This window comes from Ambystoma mexicanum, chromosome 6q (assembly GCF_040938575.1).
Source record: "Ambystoma mexicanum isolate Mex_15411 chromosome 6q, UKY_AmexF1_1, whole genome shotgun sequence".
Lineage (NCBI taxonomy): Eukaryota > Metazoa > Chordata > Amphibia > Caudata > Ambystomatidae > Ambystoma > Ambystoma mexicanum.
Genome location: NC_090937.1, coordinates 108,644,587 through 108,658,150, shown reverse-complemented (window position 1 = coordinate 108,658,150; position 13,564 = coordinate 108,644,587).

The following is a 13,564-nucleotide window of genomic DNA, read 5'->3' as shown; positions in this document are numbered from 1 at the left end:
AAACAAAAAAGAGAAATCTTCTTGATGCTGCAGCACAGCTGGGAAGGATTTTATGGGGTGAGGTGCTAAATAACTGTGTAAACAGAGAGGCAGCCCTTAATGGGTTGACCTTTCTAAATTACTTGGAATTAAAACTCAAATTGTGGTCCCTCTCCTTGAGCTGATGACATTTGACAGACACCAGGTGTTTTATGAGTCAGGGGTGGAGTTGTATTCATCCGCAGGCTACATGTGAGGTTTCTTAAAGAAAAGAAGTATGCTGTTAGTAGAAGTTCAAATCATGTATAATTAAATGATTGCCATAATGTTATATATAGGATGAGATTTTGTTGAAGTTCTCCTAAACTATATATACCATATAAATGGGACAAATGTTATTGAAAAGCTTAAAAAAAGATCCTTCTAATTAGACCACTCACTTAAAAATTGGGAACAAGAAGTACAACCTGAAATCTGATCATGAATTCCCAGAAATGTTACAAAGCAGAGATCTGGGGAAATGGTAGCTTCTTGAATTACATATCTATATAGAAAATCTCTTGCTGATAACTTTTTTATTTGTTGAATACATTACAAAAACCTGCTATTGAAACCTGAGACATTGTGTCAAAATGACATGATCAGACAACACAAATAAATATTATAGGATGCTTATTTGTAAATTAAACACTTTTGACATGTTGTACATTTTTCACTGCATATTTGAAACTGTGAAAACGAAATCCCAGATGGGTGGAGTCATAATTACCAGAGATGGTGCCCAGTAAATAAAAGGAACCAATCATTGCAGTGGGGGTGAACAATAGAGGTACTAAATCCAAATCAAGAGCCAATAAGCTGGAACCCGATAATTCAGATAATTTGGGGAGTGGTTAAAGATTTATAAGGAGGTGCACAATGGGCACAAGAGAGAGCTGTTTGATATGATCGTAGTGGGACTATTGAAAGAGAACCAAGATTGCCTAAGAGGAGTAAAAACAGGGATAGATAGGAGCTGGGACCCATAAAAGGAGAGTCAAATCAAAGTGGATTGATCATGGAGATATTCAGGACTGAACCTGGAGACGCCATCTGACAAAATACCTGTCTTTTCCCCATGAGCTGATCCAGGAAGTTGCATCTTTTTCCTGAGCACAAAACCCTCAGGCTTAATGTAACTAAACCAGTCCAACTAAACCAAGCATTATGCGGATCTGTTTCAATAAATCCATTCCCCTTATTTGGTGGGTGTGGTACGGACATAGTTCCCTTGTATTTTCATACTATATAATAATTTAATTCATTCTGCTATAACCAACTGACACAGGGTGATTTTGTTGAAATTCAAAATCAACAACATTGCTTCCAGTGTGGATAAAAATATAGTCTGTTAAAGTAATTGAGTACTCCTATTTCTGTTTGCCAACCCCAAAATTCCATAAAGAGAGTGATGCATAAAAACAGAATTCCCAACTGCTCCTTAATCAATAGATACTGCCTTAAAGCAGAGGGATTTCAAATCATAACTGAATATCTGGGTTTGAGGCATAGGAAAAGTGTCCTGACAGAGTTAAACAGAATGAAGGCCCTGATTTAAAAGCAAAACTGCAGAAAGTGAGAAAGTGACTCCTGATAGAAGAGAGATTATTCATCGTATAGGGGTGAAGGAAGAAGGGTTTCATATATATGAAAAGTATTTGTTCTTCAAATGTTGTGCTGCAATACTGTAAAGAATTGCTAAGCATGTAGGCAGATACAAATACAGATAAATGCATGTGCAAAATTGCTTTTGCAAATAGGAAAGTGTTGTATATTTTTTAAATTAAACTTCATGTAAAGTATAATGTCAACCATATGATTCAGTCATCTTGTAAGGTGCTACATGTTGTTTAAAATGTATCTCATGCAGAGTATATTGTGCAAATAAATTGTTCTGTCAGGTCCAGGGTGCTGCACAAGTGACCCAGGTATTTGGAGTACCCCACAGACATGTGGTTCTGTGTATCCTGGGAGGAAAAGAACCCAAAGAAGGAATACTGTACATGTTGTTGGATTAAACAGTCTGTGATCTGGGTTTTCCGAAACCAACTAGTGTTTTCAAATTGTATGAAAAGGGAATTGTTATGAAAGAAAAGCATTTGTGCCACAGGAAAGGTGATGTGACTTGTGATTTTGTACAAATATTAATTTTCCTGTTCATTGATAAATATACATTTTTTCTACCCACTGGGTTGATCCTTGGATTGCCTATGATTAAAGGGGGAGGGAAGGAAGTGGTGTAATATGAGTCGTAGACAAGACTAGAGTGAATTCTACAACAGCTATATTGGTTTGGCACTCTTGATTGGAGAGGGAAATAATTCCCTGCAATGACTGTTGCCACATTAACATCTCCTACATGAACAAGGAAGTTACGGGCCTCATTACGATTTTGGCGGTAGCCAGGCCGCTATTGTCTCACTTCAAATAATACAAATTCTTATATTTTTTTACATACCTTCTGAATGGTTATTGAAGTTTATCTGAGTGGTGAGGTAAAAATATATATGAGTAACTGAATGATCTGTTCTGTTTTAGCTATTAGTTGAATATGCACTGATAGCTGCCTAAATCACAGTACAACTTTAGCCTTTACGGGAACACCTTTTGTTATAGGTTAGTTTTTGTGTTCCATTGAGTTCCCGAGGTGTTGGAGTTCCTCTTTGTTTAAAATGCCGCTATTGGCGGTATGGCTGCTGCCAAAATCGGGTCAGGGTCCGGGTTCACAGAATGGGGAATTACCGGGCCATTCCGAATTTGGAGGGCCCGGTAATTCCTCCCTCCAGGAACCCGGGCCCAGACCTTCCCCATTTCAGCCCCCAGAGGGCTGAATGGGAATGGGGAAGGGAGCTAACAATTGGCTGATTACGACCGGCCCGTTGTTAGCTCCCTCTTCCCCTCGCGGGACCCGCTCTGCACGTCTGGTGAAACCAGACGTGCAGAGCGGGTCCCGCGAGGGGACCTCGTAATGTGGCGGAATGGTGTTAACGGGTCCGCATCCTTTTGCGGCACCATTTAACCCATTCCGCCACTCTTGTAATGACGCCCACTGAGTCTATTTAAGATGACAGACATCACGTGACTGATGACATAGATCAGCAGTACCGTCAAAAAAAGAAATATATACCACTGGGGAATGCATGTAACAGTGTTGGCAGACGCTTGTTTGCTGGGATGAGTAGACATCCCACTTGAGGGCTTCCAGAACAAGGACCAAAAAGTCCAGAAGGTAGACTGGTAGAGGAGAACATTGGGGAAAAGATGCAGCTAAGGAGAAATCTCAGGTGGAGGAAATCACAGGAAGGGTGGGCAGATGTCGAGCATGTGAACACTAATGTGATCTGTTAAAAAGGAGAAATAGAGAAGCAGAGACTCTGGAGCACTGTCACTGGACAGTAATCTGAAATGGAGAGTATATCAGAGAATTAAGTGAATGATCCAAAGAGTAGTAAAATGAGTACAGCCAGGCAGCTGAGAGATGAAGATAAATGGTCATCAACTGGTAAGACATGAGAGCCAACTAAAAGCACAAGGAGTACAGAGGAGATGTAGTTGAATGGGCCATGAGGGCCCAGAAATTAGTTAATTAATTTCTTGTAATTTGAAGAACAAAGAATTGAGACATATTTTGCAGGCTGTTTTGCTCCCTGCAAAGGATAGCAGAGAGAGAGAAATACAGATAGTTTTTGTTTTGCATTGAAGTCCAAAACGCAACTCATTTCTAACCAAAGCCTTTTTTTCCCATATTGTGAAATCACTCTCATACCCATCCAATGTTTGAAGACTTCACAGAGAGAAGATGTGCACCTCTTTGCTGAAATTTGGAAAACATAGTCTGAAAATTAAGCCTGCATCAAACCATAGATTGTTGTAGGGAAGTTACATGATTCTATGTTTGTTTGGAATGAAGGTCCTTTTCTCAGTCACAGTGTAATAAAGATGTGGGCGGGATCCTTAAACATTAGCATTCTATTTCGAAATTAAGTACAGCTTGCAAGCCTAAAAAGACTGTGAGCTTGAATCCTTTGTGACATCTTAAGAAGCAAAGTTAGACAACCACTCATAAAAAGGACTGGGAGACAGAGGAACCGAATCAGTTGCTGCATGCTGGAAAACAGAATCGCAAATCCACTCCAAGTCTGTGAGAAGAACTGAATCCAGTGTTGCATGCTGGGAAACAGATTTTCTTTTCCAACCAAACTAAAAGAAAGATTGAATTATAAAATTAAGCAATTGGTGCTTGATGGAAAAAAGGGACGCATAACCAGCCAGATTCTGTGAATGACTGAGAGATGATCATTATTTCATGCTCAGAAATTGATATCATACCTAGCCCTAGTCCGTGAAAGACTGAGGGAGGATCTGAAGCATTTTAATATGTAGGAACAGATTCTCATGTTCACTCCCAAGTCCATGAAAGACCGATAGACAAACTGAGCATTTTTTAATATGCTGGGAAACAGAGCCCATGCCCAACCAAAGCTTATGAAATATTGATAGAAGAATTTGAACATTTGCAATATGCTGGCAAACTGAGTCTCACCCGCTGTGCAAGTCTATGAAAGACTGAAAGAGGAAAATCACTTGCCACATTCTAGGAAATTGAGTCTCATGCCGAGCCCTTTTCTATGAAAGACTGAGACAGAAAAGCAAACATTTACAATACACTCTGAAACAGAGTTCCATGCACTGCCAGATCCTATGAAAGATTGAGAAAATAACTGAAACGTGTAATATCCTGGGAAAAGGCATCTCATGATCAATTGAAATCTATGAAAGACTGAGAGTGGAACTGAATCATTGGGAGCGTTCTGAGAAATGCAGTCTAATAGGGAAGCCAAGGCAATGAAAGACTGAGAGAGGCAATGAAGCATTGGTAATATGATGGAAAATGATACCCAGCCAACGCCTATAAAAGACTGAGAGGAACTGAAACATGTCTAATATGCCTGGAAACAGTGCCACATGCTCAACCCAAGCCCAGGAAAGACTAAGAGAGGAAGTGAAGCATTTGTAATATTCTGGGAAACAGATCCCATGCCCAACCAAAGCCTATGACAGATTGAGAGAAGGATTGAAAAATGTGTAATATGCTGGGAAAGCAAGTCTCATGCTTTGCCCAAGTCGATGAACGACTGAGAGAGGAAATGAAGCATTTCTAATATGCGGGGAAACAGAGTCAAATGCTGAGCACAGTTCTATGAAAGATTGAGAGAGACAGTGAATCATTTGTAATGTGCTAGGAAACCGAGTGTCATCCTCAACCACAGACTATTAATGACTGGAATAAGAGCTGAATCATTTGTCAAGTGAAGAGAAACAGAACTCCATGCCCAGCCCAAACGTATAAAAGACTGCAAGAAGAACAGAATGATTTGGCACATTCTAGGACTTGAAGTCTCAAGCCCCTGCCAAGTCTATGGACAATTAATAGAGGAACTGAAGCACCTGTCATATGCTGGGAAATGATATCACATACTCCTCATAAGTCTATGGAAGACTGGGGGGGTGAAGTATTTGTAGTATTCTGGGAAACTGAGTTGCATTCTTAGTTAAGTCTATGAAAGAGTGAGAGCGTATCAGAATTGTTCAGCATATTCTAGAAAACAGGATTATGTCACAGCCCATGTCAATAAAAGTCTGAGAAAGTAACTAAATTGTTTGTCATATTTTAGGAAACATAGACCCATGCTCATCCCATGTCTATAAAAGAGCAAGAAACATCACTTGGCACATTCTAGGATATGAAGTCTCATTTCCAACCTTCATAGGTTTTAAATCACTTGGCACATTATAGAAAATGGAGTCTCATGGCCATCCAACCACTGTAAAAGACTGAGAGAGGAAGGTACTCATTTGGAACATTCTAGGAAATGGAGTCTCATGCCCAGGCAACATCTTTCAAGGACTGAGAGAGGAACTGAATCATATGACACATTCTAGGAAATTGAGTCTCATGCCTAGCTAAGACTATGAAAGACTGGGAAAGGAACCAAATTGTTTGGAATATTCTGGGAAACAGAGCAACATGTCCTGCCAGGGCCACAAAGACTGAGAGAAGAACTGACAAACCTTTGATATGCCGGGGAAAATAATCACATGCTCAGCCCAAGTGTATGCGCGTTTGAAAGACGGACTAAATCCTTTGGCACACTCCAGGAAAAGGGGTCTCAAGCCCATCTCAACTGCATACACATATGACAGAGGAACTAAAGAATTTGGCACATTCTAAGACATGGACATGGAGTCCCATGCCCAGTCCATGTTTATGAAAGCCTGAGAAAAACAATTATTGTTTAGCATATTCTAGAAAAAAGAATTTTAATCCAGAGAATAAACAAATAATGTGTAATTTCTTGGGGAAACAGAGCACCATATCCTGCAAAAGTCTATCTAAGACTGATAGAGGAATTGAAATGTTAGGCACGTTCTAAAAACAGAGTCCCATGCCCAGCCTAAGTCTTTGAAAGTTTGGGAGAGAAACAGAATTATTTAGCATATTCTCGGAAAACGAGTCTCATGCACAGCCTATTTCAATGACTGAGAGAGGAACTGAATTGTTTGGCATGTTCTACAAAACAGAAGGACTGAGAGAGGAACTGGAACATTTGTAATATCCTAAGAAACTGGTTCATGCTCACCCCAAATCTTTGAAAGACTGAAAGAGGAACTAAACAATATCTTATATTCTGGAAAACAAACACTCATGCTCCGATGAAGTCTATTGAAAACCGAGAGAGGAATTACATCATTTGGCACATTCCAGGAAATCAAGCACCATGATTTTAAATCTCTATGTGAGGAATTGAAAAAAAATGTAACATGCTGGGAAACGAGTTTCATGCACAGGCCAAGTTTATGAAAGACTGAAAGAGGAGATTAATCATTTGCACATTATAGAAAATTGAATCTCATGCCCATCAAAGTCTATGAACAACTGAGAGAGGAACTGAATTGTTTGGCATATTCTGGGAAATAGTCTCATGCACATCCCAGGTCTATGGAAGACTGAGAGTGGAACAGTCTCATTTCTAATATGCTGGGAAAGAGACTCTGATGCCCATTTCAAGTCCATGAAAGACTGAGAGAGAAAATGTATTGTTTGGCACATTCAAGGAAATTGAGTTATACTCATCGCAAGTTTATGAAAGTTTGAGTGAGGAAATGATTCATTTGTAATATGATAGTAGTTTCATGATTAGCCTTAGCCAATGAAAGACTGATAGAGGAAAGGATGAAATTGAAATATGTTGGGAAACAGTCTCATGCACACATCAAGTCTAGTAAAGACTGAGAGAGGAACTGAATTGTTTGGCAAATTTGAGGAAATTAATTCTCATGGCCACCCCAAGCTTAAGAAAGATTGAGCGAGGAAACAAAGCATTTTGCAATGTTCTGGGAAGCAGGGTCGCAATCTCAGACCAGATTTATGGAAGACTGAGAGATGGAGTAAATTGTTTGGTAATTTCAAGTATAATGAGTCTCGTGTCCTGCCCTATTTTATCAATAACTGAGAGAGGAAATTAATAATTTTCCATAGTCTAGTAAACTGTCTCACACCCAGTCCAAGAGTATAAACACTGAAAAAAGAACTAAAGGAACTGTAATATGCTGGGAAACAGAGTCTCATGCCAAGCCTGAGTAGATGAAAGAGTAACAGATGAAATGTTAGTAAATTGCTGGGGAATGGAGTGTAATGCTCCACCAAAGGGATCTATGGAAGTTGCAATGAAATCATTTATGCCAAGACATGGTTTTCCCTGTTCTATTCTGGTAATTATAGTTCATCCCCTGCTTCTCCCTGCCTCCCATCCTGTGCAGGCGAAACACTACAGGCCCCCTCCATTGGATCAACTCGTACTCGCACCCCATCCCATCTATTCTGTAAGTCACACCTGCAACTCCCCATCTACCACTATGCCCTGCTTCTTCCTCAACCCAATACCCCTTCAACCTGTCCCAATCCTTTCTATCTCCATGATTCCCCTCATAAAAAACATACCACTCTCAACCCATTTCCCACTCCTAACCTGCTGCTCCAGCCTCCTTCTTGTCTCCCCATCAGGCATGCGCAATAGGCACCTTCACCGATTTCCCGCCAAGCGGGTGTGCACAAGGTAACAGGTAATATTATCCCCACCAAAAATATTGCCGTATAAATATTGTCATCAGGAACGACCATAGGCGATATTTTTAGTGGGGATAATACTTGGGGTTTTTGGGAGCCGGGGTTGCGAGGGTGTCCCCCACTCCCTTTAAAATAAAATGCGGTTCATGGGTGTGTCCCCAGCAGGTTCCATGCCTTAATATCGCCACAAAAATATGGCAGTATTTTGTATGGTGATATTTCCGTGGGGATATTAACACATGGAACCGTACACAATGTGGCTTGTAGGGCAATGACCTGCAGAGAGGGTACAGTCCCAGCCTAAGTACAAGAAAGCCTCACAGAGGAACTGAATCATTTGCTATATGCTGGGGAACAGTCTCATGCTCATTTTCATATCTATGAAAGACTGACAGAGGAAATAAATAATTCGGCATATTGCAACAAATAGAGTCCCATGCTTCATTTATCATTTCCAATCTGTCCATTCCGATGGTCAAAAGCATTAAGACACTCAGCGTCACTATTGATGCCGAACTCTCAATGCATCCACATGTGGCTAAAATTCAAGACACTTGTGGCTGGATAAACTGGCAACTGTGCGTAATGCATCTGTTCCTATCCGTCAGCAATATGTCCCTCCTTGCATCCACTCTTGTAAAATCTAGGTTTGAATATTGCAACAGTCTCTTAGCAAGCACTTCCGCTGCTAATATCTGTAAGTGATTAAAATCTGGCAAACACCCAAGTCACACCCAGCAGGTAGTGCGCAAATGAAACCCTTATTTATTTTTATCTATAAGTTCAATATTCTAAACAAGATACCACTCATATCACACCCTTCTCCTGAGACCCCCTCATTCCCCCGGTCACACTGAACCAGGAATCAGGATAGTTTGCAAAGGTAAATATTTATGTATTAGAATTTAAATCACAACATATTTTAATAGGTAACCAACAATCACTAATGGGGTGACAGAACACTGAGTAATATATTTAATGGACTATGAATCAGGTAATGAGCACAAGAATGAATGCAGCACAGACAAAAATACTTTTGTGTTGGTTTGGAACAGATGGCACTATGGTTAGGGGTTCCCCCTGCAACACCCCTCAAGCCACCAATAGGCAATTTAAATAGATGTGAGGAGAGAGAGATATTCAGGAATAACACAAATCAAACAGAATCTCACTCCCACCTTCCCATCAAACACAAGAGAAAAATGGAATTGACTTTTCAACTGTCAGGGTGGCTTTGAAATTATCTTTAGAATTGGCTGAGTAAAAACACCAAATGTGGTCAAAAATACTTACATTATTATAAATTCCTATGGGGGCTGCTTTGAACAGAAGCAAACAATCACAAGCAATGGTTTAGTCAGAAGAAAACATTTGAAATCTCAAAGTCAAAGTAGGAAATAATTTAAAGCTAATTCACACGTGTAAAATTTTTCAGAATGTGAAATCGCGGCAAACATTTCCTTGTGCGATTTTTGCTATAGCGGCCCAATCGCACTATTTCGCACTGGATAGCTAAGGTTGTTAGGTACAAGTAGGAGTTGAAATTTCGCTTCTATCATAAAAACTGAGCGAGTTATAGAGGTTTTAGTAAAAGTCGTTTTTGCAAAATAGGCACGAGAATGGAAAACAGAAATTCGGATTTAGAAAACGACAGATAGGTTTTCTTATGCTATATCAAGGACTACAGAAAAGAGAATGCCACACAGGAATCAGTCATTCACGGCCGCTCATAACAATTCATGTGTGATACTCTATTTTCCGTTTGGTTTGGGAATTACTTTTCTTAATCAGATCAATAAGAAATTAGGGTTTAGTAACACAGATGAGAGAAAAGGCAAGATAGTTCTAGCAATACTATGGTTCTGAATAAAAGATGGGATGGGTTTGAGATTGGGATCATACAATGCAGATATATTATGGGTCACAGTTCTTCCTATTAATACTTACAGAATAAGTTATTAAATTGGACCGTTAGTTCTGGTCATGGATTGGGTCTGTCAAGGAAGGACAGCACATCAGGCACAGGACTGGATCAGCTAGGCCGTTCACCGGATTTGCACAAGATCTGCCCTTCTTGTTTGTGGGTATTTCAAATCAGCTGGATAGCGAGTTCCTTTGGCCAGCCTTGTGGTAGCATGCCAGATAGTTTCAGGATACTAGCTCAGAAGGCTTTCCCACACCACAGCGCTACACTGGGTTGTGAGAATAAGTTTGAGGATTTAGGCCCTGATGAAAGTCAATAGTTCTCTCCTGCTTGGCAAGAGTCTTGGCATCTGGATCTGGAAGGATGTTAAAGGCTGGATGTAGAATGCTGGATCAGAGTGCTTCGTCGGAATCATGAAAGTGAGTGAATCAGTGAGTCCCTATGTGTTGTCAGCTGTCTCTATTTATCCTTTCAAATGACATCACAACATGGGTGTATGGGCTGGCTTAGCTAAGCCTGCCCCTGTGAACTGGGATTGGGTCAGCGCCTCATCTCTGCCTTGCATTTGGTTGATTGGATCAAGGCCGGATGATGTCACATCTATGGTTTAGCTTTACAGTCCTTAGAAATCTCCCCTTAGCCACTAGTACCAAAATCAGAATCTGTCCTCAATACATATTCTACATTGGTCACCTCTTCACAAATCACACACAAAGATTCCATATTGTATGTAGCATCTGTTCATCAAAATCCCACAACTGTGGGATCTTGTTTCACCTTTCTACAAAATTTTGTCCTTTTCGTCATGAACACATTTTCCACATTTTCTGCAAATTACCACAAATGTGTGTGTTTAACATAGGGATGTCCGTGTACATTTTCACAATTCTAACATTAACAGAGATCACATAAAACCACATTTATTGCCATTCCTGTCCAGAACATGTTACACAATTCTACCACCTTTTAAAACGTGCAGCCAAAAATTAAACTAACATATCTGTTCTTTGTATATTTTTCACCACTTTGAATCACAAGTTATGAGTCTCTAAAAAATGTTCATTGTTCATGCTTAACAGCAAATGGTCTGCTCATTTGTTTCTTCCTGGAGTCCAAGAACAGCCCCCTCCTTTGAGGACTTCCTTCCAGTTGACGACCCTTTCACATCTCCGTTTCCTGGGCTGAAGGATCTGCCATTGTTCATTCTCTTTCTGTATACAAGAGTCTGGCCTAACCCACAATTATCATCTATCAGTGAGTTTCTGCTGAGAGAATTTCCCTCCCCTTGGGAGAAACCTGTTTTTACACTTCTTGCAGCTCAGCCAGCCTAATTTATTCTTAACTTCTTCCATCCTGCAAAAACCAAAATTGTTGCATCAAACATAAATACATTACTTTCTTAGCTTTAACTCTGTGGGATCAAAAACACAACTGAGATCTGTATTCCTTTTAGCAACAATCGTTCTATGTTTGCTCATCTGGAAGGCTTTTAGTTTAGATACTTTGAAGTTTCATCAGGAGCTCATCTGACAGCTGCCATCCACAGGTAGCCCAGTGTACTTCACACAGATTTTGAAAGGAGCTGGCAGTATACAACCAGTCCAGTTTGTCTGAAGAAATGTTTTGCTCTTTACACTTTATGACTTTGTATATTTGCCATGCTTCACTAGATTACATGAATTATAGCACCAAGCAAGATTTTTAATGTTGAGAAGTGTTGTGTATACGCATTTTGGAGTTTTTAGCAACAAGGCAAATGTCATTTATAGGCACATTTTGGAGTTTCATTTGCAAAGCGCTGCTTCTCTTTCTGCACTCTGTTTGCTGGTCATGGAGCCCTCAGGCACATTTTCTGCAGTGTGTGCTCGATCCCACCACGCATGCACCATGGGTTGCAGGTTGTGCATCCATCTTTGTGTGCATTCAAACACGCGGTTTTTCAGGTTTTGGTGCAGACAAGAGTTTTGCCGCCATTGTTGCTGTTCTTGCACCATACAATCAGAGTGATGCCGCATAAGATAGCGGAGTGGGTCAATACGTCCCACATATCGCTGCCCTTCAGATTATTCAAAATGACGCAGTCAGATCCGTGCTTGGCCTACCAAGGCATCTTTCCATTACTGAAGCCCGGGATAAACTGCATTGTCTTCCTATCAAGCACAGGTTATCTTATAAGATACTCACTCTTCCATTCAAATGCTTGAACAACTCTGTGCCTAGCTACCTGATACAGCGCATTCAATATTATTTCCCTAGTCGATCACATAGGTCCACCGAGCAAATCAGGCTTTGTCAGCTTCACTTTCGCTTAGACAAATTTGGAAAAAACAATTTCAGTGTCATTGCGCCAACACTTTGGAACTCACTTACTCTTCACCTCAAGAGCTCCACTTCATTGGTCAACTTCAAAAAGAATCTTAAGACTCATTCCTTTACTGCCCCCTAGTTTCTAGACTAGACTGTCACTTTCTTCATTGATCTCTGACCCTCTGTGTTCTTTCTGATTTGTCCTTGTCTTGTATGGATTTGCGGGTGCCGTGAGGCCCGCAGGCGATTTTGGCACGTTGTTAAACATTAAAATAAATAAAAAATACATAGTCCAAGCCTATAACAGACTGAAAGAGAATCTGAGATTTTTGAAATATGCTGGGAAATTGAGTTTCATGTCAAACACAAGTCTATGAAAGAATCAAAGAGGAACTGAAGCATTTGTAAAATAGTGGGAAGCAGAGTCTTACACCCAGTCTAAGTCCATGAAAGAATGAGAGAACTGAATTGTTTGCTACATTCGAGGAAATAAAGTCTCTTGCACATCCCATGCCTTTGAAAGACTGAAAGGTGAATTGAAGCATCTGTAACAGGCTGAGAAGCATAGTCTCATGCTGTGCACAGATCAATGAAAGACTGAGAGAGAAACAGAATTTTCAGGAACATTTTAGGAACCGTAGTCTCATTCCAATCCCAATATATGAAAGTTTAAGAGAGAGATATATTGCGTGCTTTCAAATCCAGTATCACCCCGCCACAAAAGTGGCATATCCAATCTCAAAACCAGCCCGCAAAGGAATGAGAGAATGTGAATAATGTGTTTCATAATGGGAATCAAAGTCTCACAACCAGTCCTAGGTTTGTGAAATGCATGGATACATTGAGTCATGTTTCCTAAAGTTCTAATCATAAGAACATTGAATTGGAAATATTACATTACCAACAGATTGCACAATAAATACAAATATGATACATTTCATAAAGCTTCAAATCATATATCAAATGATATTTAATCAAACATGTTGAGATTTCTTTTATGAGAACAGCACCTAATATATGTATGAAATTACATTCAAATTCTAGTACCATTTGTGTAAAAAGCAGTCTCTAGCCCAAAAAAGTGTTACATTTAAAATCATATCTAGTGCATTTACAGTTTTCAGGTAATGTATACCCACAACAGTTTGTCTAATATGTGTTCTAAGGTGATGTAAAATCCGTATTTC